Source organism: Psammomys obesus, unplaced genomic scaffold (genome assembly GCF_907164565.1).
Source record: "Psammomys obesus unplaced genomic scaffold, mPsaObe1.curated_primary_1811, whole genome shotgun sequence".
Classification (NCBI taxonomy): Eukaryota; Metazoa; Chordata; class Mammalia; order Rodentia; family Muridae; genus Psammomys; species Psammomys obesus.
The window spans coordinates 9,279,842-9,292,542 of NW_026586589.1; the positions used below are offsets into that span (position 1 = coordinate 9,279,842).

At 46.1% G+C, this 12,701-nt stretch overlaps 1 non-coding gene across 1 annotated transcript; it reads left to right on the forward strand.

The window, feature by feature from the left end:
• Positions 1-12,289: 12,289 nt before the first annotated feature.
• LOC129672820 (small nucleolar RNA SNORA48) lies at positions 12,290-12,434 on the forward strand. Its single transcript, XR_008719569.1, has one exon. It is a non-coding gene; the product is annotated as a small nucleolar RNA SNORA48 (small nucleolar RNA).
• Positions 12,435-12,701: the final 267 nt, after the last annotated feature.

A 12,701-nucleotide genomic window follows, 5' to 3' on the forward strand; every position in this document is an offset into this window, starting at 1 on the left:
GGGGTGCGTGCATTCCAAGGCGTGCATGTGAATGTCAGAGGACGAGTTGGGAGCATGCTCTTCTTCCACCTTGTGGATCCAGCCGATCAAATTTCGGACATTAGACTTGACGGCAAGCATCTTTGCCAGATTACCTGTCTCGCAGATTCCTTCCCCATTTTTAGGCTATAGGAATCAAAATGTTTAAAATAGCCCTCCTGAAGAGACTTGACAGTCTGGGGTCAGTTGGTAAGGGAGGAGCGCTCTCCCTTTCTGGGGACTAGGACACAGGGATGGGGAGAAGAGGAAGGGAGGGGGGAACCGGGAAGAGACGAAGGAGGGGAACTATAATCTGAATGTGAAATGAATAGGTTAAAAAAAAAAACAATAAAAAATAACTAGTAGCTGTCATTATTGATTTCTGTATTAGATCAAGGGCTCTGTGAGGTACAAGGTCTTTGTTTTTCTTTTTGTTTTTCGTTCTTGGTGGTGGTGGTTTTTTTGAGACAGGGTCTCACTATGTAGCTCTGGATGTCCTGGAACTAGCTCTATAGCAGGCTGGCTTCGAACTCAGATATATCAGACTCTGTCTCCGGAATGCTGGGATGAAAGACGTGCAAACCGTACCCGGTTATGTGCAGAGTTTGTTTTTCAGTTTGTTGAAACAAGGTCTTACTGTACATTTAGCCAGCCTGAGCTTCCTGACCTAGACCAGGTTAGCTTTGAACCTTTAAGCCATACTCCTGCCTCTGCCTCCCAAATGCTGAGTTTACAACACCAGCAGGCCTCACAGATAGTTTTGCTCCTGTAAAAGAATCTATCTTTTTTATCTCTAGCTGGCCTGGAACACACAGTGTAGCCATGATGGTCTGGAACTCTCACCAATCTTTCTTCAGCCTCCCAAGTGCTGAGATGATAAGCATGAGCCACTAGCCTCTCTTCAGTTGCTATTACTAGCCTCTCTTCAGTCGCTATTTTTATACACTATGCAGTCTTCACAGTATCAAACATATTATTTCTGCTTGTCTACACATTAGGAAGTCTTTCCCTCTGCTTTGTCCACCTATTGATGTTAACAAACTTGAAACATAAACCTCATAGCAACCCAAGAAAGTACTTCTGACTGTAAGATAACTGCATGGGGCTGCTCTGTCACTCTGTCTCTCAAAGATTCAAAATCAGGAATTACAACTAAAATGAAGCCAGCCTGGCATGGTGGCACAAATTTATAATCCCAAGCTTTGGGAAACTGAAGCAAAAGAACTGCCAATTCAAGACCACCCTGGGCCACATAGTGAAACCCAAACCTGTAGTCCTAATACTTAGAAAGAAGATCAAGAATTCAGCCATAGCACGCTTTTAATCCCAGCACTCAGAAGGCAGAGATGGCAGGTCTCTGAGGCCAGTGTAGTCTACAGAACTGTGTTTCAGGACAGCCAGGGCTACACAGAGAAACTCTGTTCTGGAAGGAAACCTGTCTAAGATTCACACTCTGAGCCAGGAGTGTGCATGGCTCCCAGCATGCAGGGAGGCAGATACAGTTGGGTCTCTGTGAGTTTGAGGCCAGCCTGATCTACAAAGTGAATTCTCAGACTGGCCTGGAACTCTTAACAAGCCTGTTGCCTCAGCTTCCCAAATTCTGGATGGCAGACATGACCGTGCCAAACTGAATGTTTTTTCTCCTTCCTCCCCACCCTACCCCATGTTTGTCTTTAGTGACAGCAAGAGTAAAGATGGGCAGGCAGAAAAGTGCATGCTGCCTACCATCTGTTCAGGCCATGCACTTCCTCCCTGAATGAGTGATAAACTCAAGGCCAGACCAAATGACAGTGAGAGAAGCCGCTTAAAGACTTGTGGAGTAACTTCTTGTAAGTCATGGTCTTTGTGGAAACATCCCTGGCACTTTGTTTACTTATGGTGGTGCTTGGTTGACTTGTTGATTGGTCTCAAAACAGGATCTCCTATATGCTTGACTGAGCTAGAATTCACTCAGTAAGTAGCCTAGGAAGAGAAGGACCCTGAGCACCTGATCTTGGCTCTACTTCCCAAGTTCTGGGTTTACAGCCTACCATCAAATTTTGTAATTATCATCATGATGCTTGAATCAGGGTTTCTCTGTGTGACTCTGGCTGGCTGACTACTGTGCCTCATGGTCTGGAATTCATAGCAGTCCTCCGGTTTCAGTCTGCTGAAGTATTACAGGTGTGCTGTGTTCCACCGCACTCAGTTCCTTTACACTTGACAAAGGCTGGCTGTGTAACAGAACTATTTGCTGAGTGTGACTTTGCCAATAAACAAAGCAGATGCCAGTGGAAGATATGAACACTGAGGTTCTTGGACACCAGTTGTATTATTAGAATTCATTACTATTTATGAATTTGATCTGGATGAGCATGCTTATGAAAAAAATGTACATATTAAGTTGGGCATTGTGGCACACACCTTTATAATCCCAGTACTCAGGGAGTCAGAGGCAGGTGGATCACTGTAAGTTCGAGGCCAGCCTGCTTTACAAAGTGCGTCCAGGACAACCAAGGCTACACAGAGAAACCCAGTCTCACCATAAATTGAAAACAACAAAAATTTACATGTTATGTACAAAAGCATTATGTTGGGTATGTTGGTAAATGCCTATAAACCTAGTGCTCAGGAAATAGAAGCTGGGAGGATCAGGAATTCTGAGCCAGTATGAGGAATGAAGAAGGAACATAATAAGCTCCTATGTCTAAATAAATAAATAAAATAATAAAATCTAAATTAAATACTCAAGAAGATTATGAAGAAAACAACTACCTTAATTTTATTTATTTTTTTGTTGGTTTTTTGGAGACAAGATTTTTCTGTGTAGTCTTGGATATCCTGGACTCGCTTTGTAGACCAAGCTGGCCTCAAACTCACAGAGATCTGCCTGCCTCTGCCTCCCAGAGTACTGGGATTACAGGCGTCCACCACAACGCCCAGTGCTTTTAATTCTTTTGGGGGGTTGGGAGGCAGAGGCAGACAGACCTCTGAGAGTTCAAAGCCAGCCTAGTTTACAAAGCAAGTCCAGGAGAGCCAAGGCTACACAGAGAAACCCTGTGTCGAAAAACCAAAAAATAAATAAGATAAAAATGTAAAATTTGAAAAAATTTTGGTCTTGAGACAGTTTCACTATATAGCTGGGGCTGGCTTCAGACTCATTTTGTAGTTCAGTCTAGGCTTAAACTATTAATCCTTCTGACTCAGCCTCTTGAGTGCTGGTATTGCAAAGCTGCAGTACCACATGTGGAATAGAGATCAGGATGTTCCTGATCTATCTATCTATCACTTAATTTGATAGACATCGTCAAATTAAATCCGAAACATACGTATGCATAGGTGTATGGAAACTATATCAGAAAAACCAGGCCCACAAACTTATCAAACACACCAGACCAATGAATAATGCAGCTCCTTCACCTGTGTCATACAATAGGCGGGGCTTCTAGCACCCATCCTCTAGCTATCCACAAGCATTAAGTTCCTGACTCTGTCCCCAGGGACCCAAGGGTTTCAGCTTACATGGACTGCTTGACAAAACCAGCTCAAGTTATCTTTTCCAATGACCTAGTAAGCCCAGAACTTGCTCACAAACACTACCACTACCTCGTCTCATTATTTTTCTTAAAGACAAAATTCTGACTGTGTAGCCCTGTCTCACCAGATTGTAACTAATCCAGCAGGCTGGCCAGGAGTTTGATGCACTTGCCTCTGCCTCACAAATGCTGGATTTACAGAGTTGAATCACTCCCACTCAGCTCAGTTTAGCACCTAGAACCATCCCAGAGCTTCAGTACCCAGGCTGGAGCTGTGGCAACATTAGTTACATTAATCTAAGCACCTGCAAGAACTCTCCCAACCTCTACCTGTGTTAACTTCCTGCCTCCTGCCTTCAGCAGGGTGCCTCTGAACTCTGTATGTAGCCTCTTTAACCCATTCTGTAATGTATGTATCCTTGTGGTAATATACAACCTGAGAATTAACATTAATAATTAAGGTTGGAGCTGAGCATGGTGGCTTTCATCCCAGCACTCAAGGAGGCAGAGGCAGGCAGATTGCTGTGAGTTCGAGGCCAGCCTGGTCTACAAAATCGTGTATAGAACAGTCAAGCCTACACAGAGAAACTCTGTCTTGAAACAAACAAACAAACTTATTGTTGGACTGAGCAGATTGTCCTTTCCCTTAATCCCATCACTTGTTAGACAGAGGCAGGCAGATCTCTGTGAGTTTAAGGTCAGCATGGTCTACATAGTGAATTCCAGGGGTATGTAGAGAGACTTTGTCTCAAAAGAAAAAAAAAGGTTGGAAAAATCTATATTTGCCAGTGGTCAGGAGAACTAAAGGCAACCCAGACTGTCATGCAAATTAGAGGCTGCAAAGATAGCCCAGTGATAGAGAGCATAAGAACCTATGCTCAATCCTTGGAATCACACACAAAAAGCCTTTGCCCAATGTGTGGGTGGAGGCAGGAGAATCAAGAGGTCAATCCTCTGATACTATTGAGTATGATGCCAGTATATGCTACTTGGAACTCTGTCTCAAAGCAAGTAACCAAGGACAGGTTTTTCACTAAGCTGGTCAGGCCGGCCTTGAACAGCGGACCTTCCTGACTCATCCTCCAGAGTAACAGGGATTACAGGTATGTCCCATCAAGCCAGGTTTGCAGGTACTGGGGATGGAATCTAGGGCTTAGTGCTAGACAAGCATTTTACCAACTAATCTACACCCCCAGCTCACTAAGAGCGGTTCATTTCCTCAGCCATGCCTCTTTGAAGCGGAGAGGAAGGACAAGGAGACCCTGGCTGGGGTGGACAGGCTTCCCTGTTGCCTACCTGAACCAAAGAATAGATTCTGGAGCCTGAAGCAAAAGAAAACGTAAAAAGTTTCAGTTCAACCCTACAGACTCTGATTTACACACACATACACACACGCTACCCTTCCTTCTAAATGAATGTACCAAATACTCTTAAAGAAGAAAAATCTATAAAATTGGACACCCTCCCCCCCCAAAGAAGGAATAAAAGGCTCACCTATGCAGGACAGGGGGTCTCAGACCTCATCCCTACGCAACTGAATCTCCGAGGGTACTAGGTACTGAGTGTCCTTTAGCTCTCTAGCTATTCATTCCGGTTGTCTGTGGGGGAAATGGTCTTAGACCCTAAGCCTTATTTCCCCACATGTAATACTAGTCACCAGCTACCTTATAAGCTGAGCTCAAGGTGAGAGAATTTTTTTTCTGTCAAAGGTAGCTGGCCTCCCAAGGCCAATGTTGCCTAAATCTCTACCACCTTGTAAAACTTTCATATAGATCTTTTTAAATTTCCCCACATGGTAAAATTTTGGTTTCCACAAAGCACCCCCGTTATTTGCTATGCTAGGGTATCCCGGAGTCTTGAGCATACTAGACAAACACTGTACCACTGTCCCACACTCACTTGTCCCTGAGCACCAGGGCCTGTACTCAGCTCTGGGGATACAACAGTCTTAGACAAAATTCCTGTCTTATGGTGCTGGCCCACTAACTGACATTGGTTAAGTAATAACACCATTCTGAGGAAAAATAGGCAGGAGGAAGGCGAAGAATGTGGTTCTGGTACTATTTTATATAAAGGTAGCCATCAGCTGAGACCAGACTAGCTATAGGATTAGCAGAAGCTTAGGTGTGGGTGTACACTCTGGGATGGCAAACGACAGCCACATGGCTGTGAAGATACGACTGTCTGTCGTGGTTACTAAGCTCCTGCTTCTCTCCAGAGGTGAGGTGGGGCCGCAGTGGGTGTGGGATACGTATAACCTGAAATAGGCTAGACAAGACCCACAGGAGCCCTCCAGCCGCTTGTGCCGCAGCTGTGCGCCTTAGCCAGTGGCAGATTGCCAGTCCTTCTCCTCCCTCTCCTCAAAGCACATTCCATCTGGCACACCTTCCCCAGGTGTCAGCTGTGCTGGAAACCTCTCATCCCAGGGGGAGGAGTGACCTTAAACTGCCTGTGAGTGGTGGTGGGGACAGGGTTCACAGTTCCCCAAGCCTTTCCTCCCTCTTTCACCTCCAGGCAACGGAGGCTCCAGCTGAGGCCAAAGATGGAGTTGGGTGCAGTTGTTTGCTTTGTAACAACAACAACTGAGCCCACCCTATTGGTGCTCCAGGGCACAGCTCCACACCTGTTCTCCGCCCTCTGCCCAGGTGCAGGCCTTCTGAGAACAAAAGAACACCTACTCACCAAGGTCATTGCCCTGATGCGGGTAGGGAGAAGAACTGCAGAAGGAAGACCTTTATTCTAGAAAAAGAAATTAGTGGAATCAAAGGGTCTGAATCAGCCTCATCCAGCAGAACTTTTATGACATTAATTTATACCTATGCTGCTTAGTATGAGGGTCCCTAAATAGGTTTTTCTTCCTTTCTTTATTTTTAGACAGGTCTCACTCTATAGTCCTGGCTAGCCTGGAACTATGTAACCACTCTGACCTCAGACATGCGACAGTCCTCTCTCACACTGCCTCCTAAGTGCTGAGATGACAGGTGTGTACCATGCCCAGCTACCTAGCTGGTGATTCAGGGCCTGTGCTCATACTAGGCAAGTGCTTCACTGCTGAGCTATACTCCCTAGCCCCTTCAAGTGGCTACTGAGCATTTTGTATGTGACTGCTAGACTGGAGACGGGGTTCAATTTACCAACCTGCAATCCTGTCACTCCACATAGTAGAGGCAGAAGGATCAGGAATTCAAAAACAGCCTTGGCTACATAGCAAAGCACAAAGCCAGTCTGGATTACATCGAAGCTTGCCTTAAAAAAAAAAAAAACAAAAAAACAAGCCTGTCACGAGCGCGCGCTTAATTATGCCGGAGGACTTTAACTGAGATGCCACAGAGGACGGCAAGGTATTGATAAAAGCCACGCCAGAATGATTTTTGAATGCTGCTTTAATCACACAAATCATACAGATATCTAAGAGTTGCCTAGCACATTATACATCTTATGGGGAATACAACCTGGCCACAGGTACGGGCTCAGACACTTTGCCTCCGGCTTCGGCTGTCTTCTAGGTCCCGGAACTTCGCAGTTCCAGCTGGACCTGACGTGTCTTCCAATGATGAAAGGCCTCGGAGCTTCTCTGCTCCAGCCAGGCCTCAGATGGGAAGGAAGCTGCGGTTGCTCGGGAGCCGCCTTCCAGGGCCGGTCTGATAAGGTGGTCCTTTCAGAACCGGTTTGTTAAGGTGGTCTGGGCTTTTCTAACAGCCGTTCGGGAATTGGCTGCTTATTGGCGGTCTCTCGGCGTACTCACCAAAGAGTCTGGCCTGCCGTGCCCAAGTGGGCTGTGGTTCCAGTTTTTATACATTTTTCAGGGCATAGCTTTAACTTATTCTTTCACACGTACGCACACACATCAGCTGCCTTAAGAGCGTTCTTAGTTACTATTACTACAAATATCTTCTTATCTATCCTTGACAGCTCTGCTGTCTGACAAGCTTTCAATGTCTTAGGGGCGTTGCACAGTCACTGTCACCAAAAATGTCTCTTAACTTTGCTCCTGACAGCTCTGCTGTCTTACAGGCTCATTACAAAGTCCTATACGTTTGTCTTGTGCCTATAACTGAGGCACTAACGTACTAAAATTCCTTGATTTTAATTTAAATAGTCACATATGCCTAATAGCTCCAGTACTGGACATCGCTCACTGTTATCGCAGATAATATGGAGGCAGAGGCAGGAGTTGCATAGTGAGTTCCAAACCAGCCAGGGCTACAAAAATAGAATTACCGGAATAAACAAACCCAAAGGACCCGGCAGGCTCTACTAGAGCCTAGCCGTCTACAAAAGAATGGGCTATGCAAATTGTCAAAGAATGCAAATCAGCCACTGATTTGAGGGACAAAAGCCCAGGCCTTGTGATCGCACTAGGATTCTCTCTGGGCTGCGGGGCGTTGTGAGGCAAGCTGAGAGACTGGGAGGGTCCAGGGAGGAGGGCCTTTAGAGGTGGTGTGGGGCCTAACCAGCTGGTGTCGGCGACCCAAGACATCAGCTGGCTGGCGGGCCCGCAGGCTGGCGGGCTGGCGGGCTGGCGGGCTGAGACAATGGGCGGGGGTCTGCCCGGAACCTGCCTCCCTTGGCGCCGGGTCCTCTACCGGACCCTGACCAGCTGCCGTGGGCACTTTCCTTGGTCTCTGCTGAGGCTGTGGGGCGAGAAGATCTCGCAATGGAATTGGGGGGGGGGGGGGCGGGAAGGGTGGTGGGAAAGGTCTATGTGAAATGGCCTGGGAAGGGGGGGCGGGATTGAGGGTGTAAAACAGAGGCCGTTAGGAACCTTTATGGAGGTCTCCAGTGTGACAGACATTGCGCTGGAGGATTTGCATATGTTCTTCCGTTTGCTACTCCCAAAGTCCCTCTGGTCATAGTAATAATAATCATTATCAACAATAGCAACCCGGTGTGTAATGGAGGGCCCCCCTCCCCCTCGGCTGGCGTTGAAGGCTTGTCTCAGCTAATCCTCATGATCGCTTTGGGAGCCCAAGTCTTTTATTTAATAGCCCTTTTTTGCAAGGGAGGAGCCCCGGGCTCTGAACAGTTAAGGGCCTTACTTTCCAGCATCACTGAAATTGGAGGGAAGAAAACGTTCCTGTGCTACTTGAGTCTCCCATACTTCCTGCAGAGCCGCAAGACCTTCTCCGTTCCTGGGAGTTAAGTATAGGTCAAACTTTAGTGTAAGAACCTCACTGTGACAAGCTCCAGTTACCGTCTATGGCTCATGTCGTGTACATCTGACAGCTGTGACATAGACCACAAACCACATGGCTGGCACAACCTATTTTTAATGTGTTCCACTGTTTAAAAAAAGGAAGTTTAGCTGGTCGGTGGTGGCACATGCCTTTAATTCCAGCACTTGGAGACAGAGGTAGGTGGGAGTTCGAGGCCAGCCTGGTCTACAAATTGAGTCTAGACTGGCCAAGGCTACACAGAGAAACCCTGTCTGAAAAAAAAAAAAAAAAAAAAAAAAAAGAGGCGGGGCTGGAGAAATGGCTCAGCAGTTAAGAGCATTGGCTGGTCTTCTAGAGGACCCTGATACAATTCCCAGCACCTCCATGGCACTCACAACTCTCTGATGTGTATCTCAAATTTCAGTGGATCCAGCTCCCTCACACAGACATGTATATGCCAAACACCAAATGTACATAAAAATAAAATCAAATTAGAAAAAAAAAGAAAGTTTAAGACTTTGTTATAATAGGGTTAAGAAAGTTAGGTCAGTGGCAAATGGATCTCTGTGGGTGCGAAGCCAGCCTGGTGCCAGCCTGGTCTACATAGTGAGGTCCAGAACAGCCAGAGCTACATAGTAAGATTCTGTTTCAAGACAACAGCAACAACAAAATAATAATAGAAGAAGTTTAAGTGATGAGAGACATTGCTGCTCTTACAGAAGACCTGGGTTCAGTTTTTAGCACCCACGTAGCAACCTCTGTAATTCTAGTTCCGCAGGATCCAGTGCCCTCTTTTGGCAACCGTGGGTACCAAGCTCACACATAGTACACACACATACATACAGCATTCATATATGTAAAAGAAAAATAGATTTTGTTTTTGTTTTTTCAAGACAGGGTTTGTCTGTATAGCTTTGGCTGTCCTGGACTGGCTTTTGCAGACCAGACTGACCTCGAACTCAGAGAGATCCACCTGCTTCTGCCTCCCTGAGTGCTGGGATTACAGATGTGTGCCACCGCTCTCAGCTTAAATATTTTTAAAAACAAAAAATAGTTTTGTTCACCTTTATGTAGCTTCCTTCCTCCGCCTTGCATCCTCTGATCCCTGATGGCACCTCGCCCTAGCAGGCTTTTTTCATCCTGCTTGCAGGAGTGTAATAGAGTATTGTGCTACTGGGTGCCAAGCACTGGGTTAGGTAGATGGGCTCTTTGCAAGTGTCAAAGAATCAGCCAGCTTTCGATTGGTGTTGGTGGCATATGCCTTTAGTCCCAACACTCAGGAAACAGGGACTGGAGGATAGTTCCAGGCTAGTCAGGGTTACATAGTGAGACCCTGTCTTACACACACACACACACACACACACACACACACACACACACACACAAGATAAGGAAGGGAAGAGGCAGAGACAGAATATTAGCTGGCATCTATTGTAACTAGAAATAGTGCAGGGTCTTACAGATAAGAGTACAGGAGCTTAACCATTTGACAACAGAGGCAAAGAAGGCTGGCTGCCAGGGAGACCTATCTGGAGAAGGTAATGGCAACTCTGGAGATCTACAGAGATGAGAAGCTTCCAGGTAGCCCTGTGTTCTGTTGCTGGCACCGAATAAACTGGACATGGTAGAACACAAGGTAGAGAGAGGCAGGATAACCAGTTAAAGCCATCCTGCTTTAACTTGTACATGAGACGTGGTCTCAAAGAGAATTTCAAAATAAGTTCCTGCACTGTAGTAAAGGAGCCAGGAAGGAATACATTTGCTATATTTTTAAGTGTTTAACAACACGATGGAGAAATTTAGAGCAGATGGCAGGTAGACAGGAATAGCTTGGGGAAGGCCTTCCAGGGAAGGTGATAGAGCAAGAAATCCAAGTTATCTTGGTGGAGAAGCCTGCACTGCTGAAACGCTAAGATGCCATGAAATTAAAATAAACAGAGCTCTTGAGTCATGAAAACTTCAGTAATAAAAGTCTGATGGTAGAATGGTAGAATGTTAATCGGTTTTTTCCCCCATGACATAAAATTTTAATGGAGAGCATTCTCTAGCTGTGGAATTTAAACAATAAAACTTTGAAGTCTTGGAATTCTAGTCGACCAGGAAACTTACCTAGAGAATAGGAAGATGGGGCTGGAGAGATGGCTCAGAGGTTAAGAGCATTGGTTGCTCTTCCGGAGGTTCATGAGTTCAAGTCCCAACAATCACACAGGGGCTCACTACCATCTAAAAAAATGAAATCTGGTGCCCTCTTCTCGAGTGCAGGTGTACATGCAAACACAAATTGTATACATAATAAATAAATCTTTAAAAAGAGAGAGAGAGAACAGGAAGATGAGGAGTTCAAGGCCAGCTTTGCTGTACACAGCAAGTTCAAGGCCACCCTGAACTACAGGAGAGCCTGTCTCAACTTACAAAACGAAGCAGCCTTGATGCTACAGAGAGATGGCTCAGCTGTTGCTCTTCTCCCAGTTTGGTTCTCAGCATCTATGTTAGGCAGCTCACAACTGCAACTCCACCCTCTTCTGACAATCTGACACCCTCTTCTGGCCTCTATGGGCACCTGTGTGAACACATGCATGCGTGCACTCACAAACACTCAAATTTTAAGAATCAAAATAAGAGAAGACTGCTTGAGCATAGTGACATATACCTGTAAGTCTAGTACTTAGAAGAGCATTAGAAGTTCAAGGTCATCCTTGACTAGATACTGAGATCAAGGTCCATGCTACATGTGGCCATGTCTCAAAAATAAAATTAATTTAAAATAGAACAAGGGCCGGGTGTGATGGCACACGCCTTTAATCCCAGCACTCAGGGAGGCAGAGGCGGGTGGATCTCTGAGTTCGAAGATAGCCTGGTCTACAAAGTGAGTTCCAGGTCGGCCAGGGCTACACAGAGAAAACCTTTCTCAGAAAGAAAGAGAGAGAAAGAGAGAAGAAAGAGAGAGAAAAGGCAGAGAGAGAGAGAGAAGAGAGAGAAGAAAAGCAAGAACACAAAGTACGATGATCTGGTGAGTTTTGTTGTTTTTAAACAGGATCTTGTAGGGTAACCCTCCCTAGCTAGGATCTTAGCAATCTTCCTGTTGCAGGCCTCTCCCACTGCTTCTATTACAGATGTAAGCTACTCTACCTGGCTTAGTTCTTGTCTTAGGAGATGAGTTCCATTCAGTCCAGGTTGTCCTGTGTCGTTGAGGTTGGCCATAAACTCCTCGAGCCTCTACCTCTGAAATGCTAGGACTGCAGGTGTGTACCACCATCCCTGGCTTTTTTTCCTTTATGTTTTTGTTTTTGAGCATTTGCCTGAATGTATGCATGTGTACCCCGTATGTCTGGTACCCATGGAAGCCAGGAGAAGATGCCCTGGAACTAGAGTTACAGGCAATTTTGATCTCACATGTGGGTGCTGGTCCTAGAACCTGGGTCCTTTACAAGAGCAGTCTGTCTTCTTAATCATTGAGCCATCTCTTCAGCTCCTTGGCCAGTCTTTCTTAAGGCAAAGAACTGATTGGGATTGGACAGAGTTTCCGACATAATTGTTTAGGGCTGGTAAACATTTGAGAAGTACCTTTTTTTCCCCCTTAATCCTAAATTTTGTTTTATTACCCTCTGGCAATGGGCAAAGAAACACCTTTGTTGGTGGTGTTGTTCTTCTATCAGTCAGGGGCAGAGCAGATGGCTGTCCTTTGTTCATCCTAGCATGACGCCTCGCTTGGTGGCCAGCGCTGTCTTATGCCTAGGACTCACAAATATCAAGTCAAATCCAGGTAGGGCAGCACGGGAGGAGGAAGACAGACAGGGACCTGAGGGACCATCATGCCATCCACAGACCTGCACTCCAGCACATGGCACAGGAGAGCCATAAACACCCTCTTGCCGCCATGCCATGCAGCAGGGTCGGAGGATAGCAGGGGCCCGATAGTCGCATGCCCAGTCAGCAGTGGACTGCTCAGATGGGAGAGAAAGAGAAGCGGAGCACTTGGAGCATTATGAAGAGAGATGGAACTGCAGACTTA